Here is a 3,622-nt window from a genome sequence, read left to right as displayed (position 1 = left end):
CATGTCTAGAGGTCACTTGTCAACATCCCTTTCTGGACTGTTACAACATCTGTATCTGAATCTGCCTGGTTCCTGTTACAACCACAGAGTCTAAAAGGGGCTGAGTTAATGAATTAATTTAATAATCAGAGCACAACACATAGTAGGTGTTCAATAAATATGTGTTAAATAAGTGTATTTTGAAAAATAGGGTCTCTTCCTAAGGTCAAACTATCATTTGAAGGCAAAGAAACCATTCCAGCTTATATTATGCCCCCATCTCTCCATTTTTCTTCATTGGTGTTTATTCTTCTCATTATTTTATTTTATGTTTTTCCTTGAAGGGATCTCAGACCATGGGCTGCCAGGATTCCTCTGTGTGTGCCATCACCACCAAACCACGGGGTTCCTTGGACTCCTTTAGCAGAATAATGGCAGAAGTGGATAGGGATGGTAGCCTAGAATTGTCCTTTTGGAAAGGGTGACCAAATGCCCTGGATTGCACAGGACCCAGGGGTCTCCTGAGACTTGAGACTTGACATTTTTTAAAACTGGGACAGTGGTCAGAACTTATTAATGCTATTAATTAACTTATTAATATCACAAAAGTTGGTATATAACCCCCACACACACACTGCTCAATTTGACTGGCTTTAAAAACAACAACAAAAACTAGGGCAGTGGGAAGAGATAGGACAGCAGTTAAACCCAGATCTGGAATGCAGCAGACCCTGTGTGGCCAGATATTGGCTTGGTTTGAAAAGGAAGGAAGGAAGGAAGGAAGGAAGGAAGGAAGGAAGGAAGGAAGGAAGGAAGGAAGGAAGGAAGGAAGGAAGGAAGGAAGGAAGGAAGGAAGGAAGGAAGGAAGGAAGGAAGGAAGGAAGGAGGGAAGGAGGGAAGGAGGGAAGGAGGGAAGGAGGGAAGGAGGGAGGGAGGGAGGGAGGGAGGGAGGGAGGGAGGGAGGGAAGGAGGGAAGGAGGGAAGGAGGGAGAGGAGTGAGGGAGGAAGAAAAGGAGGGAAGGAGGGAAGGAGGGAGAGGAGTGAGGGAGGGAAGGAGGGAAGGAGGGAAGGAGGGAGGGAAGGAGGGAAGGAGGGAAGGAGGGAGGGAAGGAGGGAGGGAGGGAGGGAAGGAGGGAGGGAGAGAGGGAGAGAGAGAGAGAGAGAGAGAGAGAGAGAGAGAGAGAGAGAGAGAGAGAGAGAGAGAGAGAGAGAGAGAGAGAGAGAGAAATACACCTGGACAGTGATGGGAAAATTGAGCTAGTAATTCACCAGCCCTTGGAAATTCTCCCAAGCCTCCTAACTCCAAAGAAGGAAAATGCAGATAAACAGAACCTCTAGGCGGCTGCCCCCAGGGGTGCTTGCAGCTCTGGGTTGAGCAATCTGCTGCTCAACCCAGAAGGGAGGGAAAGAATCTTCATTTTGAGAGCCAAGCAACAGTGCAATGGGTAGGATGCTTGCAACACAGGTTCTATCCCTGGAACTCCATATGGTCACAGGTCACAGGAGTGATTCTTGTGTGCAGAGCCAGGAGTATGTCCTGAGCACTCCCAGATGTGGACTCCCCATACCTGCCCCCCTCATAAAAAAAAAAATCTTGGTGTTAGTTTAAAGAGCAAGGACATTTTGGCACCCCGATCCCCTTCAATTGTGAGAACTCTAAGCTACAGTCTGCGGAATTTCAGCAAGTGGTCTGCTTTCAACATTATATATGTATATACTAATTTGGTTTGGGAGCCTAAACAGTGCTTAGTACTACTTCTAGTGCATTGCTCTTGGCAATGCTCAGGGGTACTGACTGTATGACAGAAATAAAATTCAGGCTTCTGGTAAGAAAAACAAACACTTCAATCCTTTGAATATCTTCCCAGTCCTATATGTTGTATTTCTTGTTTAGTTTTGGGGATCAGGGACCATAGAGGGTGCTAGAAATTGAACCCAGGTACCCAGAGTACAAGACAAATGCCCCATCTGCTATACTATGTCTCTAACCTTGCTTTATTATTTGATTATTTGTTTATTTGAGGAGGGTGTGTTACACTTGGCAATGCGCAGGCTATTCCTATTACAGGACTGTTAAAGGTGGCACTGAGAGAATCATAAGAGGCCTAGAAATGAAACCAAGAGATGCTGTTACAAAGCAAGTGCCTTAAACCCCATATTGTCTCCAGTCCCCTAAATGTTATTTTTGTTTGGGTGGGTTTTTGTTAATGCTTCAATACAAAACATCGTGAAAGAAAAACTCAGTCCTGCTGACTACTATCCAATTTCTAGAGGAAACCAAATATTTTTTTCTGCCTTTCGCATTGTTTTTATGTTGGCTATGCTAAGGGCTCACTCCTGGCTCTGGAATCACTGGCATGCAGTGTTCAGAAATCACTCCTGGTGGGCTCAAAGAATTGTATGTGATGCCAGTGATTGAACACAGGTGGACTGCATGGTAAGCAAATGCTGAATTTGCTATACTATCTCTTTGGCCCCTTTATGCCTTTAAAGTGATGGTTTTCACCATAAATCTGATTAATATGCACATACCTTCAATCCTTGGCCAGTCTACTGAATTAATACTTTTTTTTACTTTACTCATAAGAAAATGAGGAATTTGTTCACAAAACTGTTCATTTTCCAATCCCTTGCATAATGCTAGTTACAGTTTTCATTTATTGTAGGTTTTTTTTTGTTTTGTTTTGTTTTTGGTTTTGGTTTTTGGGCCACACCCGGCAGTGCTCAGGGGTTACTCCTGGCTGTCTGCTCTGAAATAGCTCCTGGCAGGCACAGGGGACCATATGGGACACCGGAATTCGAACCAACCACCTTTGGTCCTGGATCGGCTGCTTGCAAGGCAAACGCAGCTGTGCTATCTCTCCGGGCCCTATTGTAGGTTTTTTAATTTGTTTTCTGTGCTTACTTATACCAGGCTCTGTGCTCAGGGATCACTCCTGGAAGTGCTGAAAGTAGCACATAAGATGCCAGAGATTGAAGCCAATTAGGCTGCATGTAAGTGTCTTACCTGCTGTACTCTCCCTCCAGCCTCTTATTCAAGTTTTTATAATTTCTCCAAGGAACTAGCTTTTCAGAGCTTTTATTTCAAGTTCCATCTACTTCAGCTCTTTCTCCCAACTTCTTTAAAAATTGAGGAAGTTGGCACTTACACACTTATACACTTATACTGTCTCTATCTCAACCTTCTGACTTTTATACTTTTTCTCATTGCCAAATATTTACATATGTTCTAGAAACACAATTATGTCTTTTATACTTTATCTAGAGAGAAATCCTGATCCTGTAAATCCAATAAATGATATTTACATGTTGATTAGAAATAAATGGTAGCTTGAGATTATGTTGAATCCATAAAACAAGAGATGGTTTTATGGATTGCTGATTGTTAATTTAAAAACACAGCATCTTAAGACATGAAAAAAAATAGTATTCTCTAAATAAAAGTATAATCTGAATGTCTAGCAGTGAATAAAGAAAATAAGGAAGTAGTTTTAAAAAATCAGGATGGAGGGTCCGGAGAGATAGCACAACGGTGTTTGCCTTGCAAGCAGTCGATCCAGGACCAAAGGTGGTTGGTTCGAATCCCAGTGTCCCATATGGTCCCCCGTGCCTGCCAGGAGCTATTTCTGAGCAGACAGCCAGG

The sequence above is a fragment of the Suncus etruscus genome, chromosome 9, assembly GCF_024139225.1.
Source record: "Suncus etruscus isolate mSunEtr1 chromosome 9, mSunEtr1.pri.cur, whole genome shotgun sequence".
In the NCBI taxonomy this organism is placed as follows: domain Eukaryota; kingdom Metazoa; phylum Chordata; class Mammalia; order Eulipotyphla; family Soricidae; genus Suncus; species Suncus etruscus.
This window is presented reverse-complemented; position numbering follows the sequence as displayed.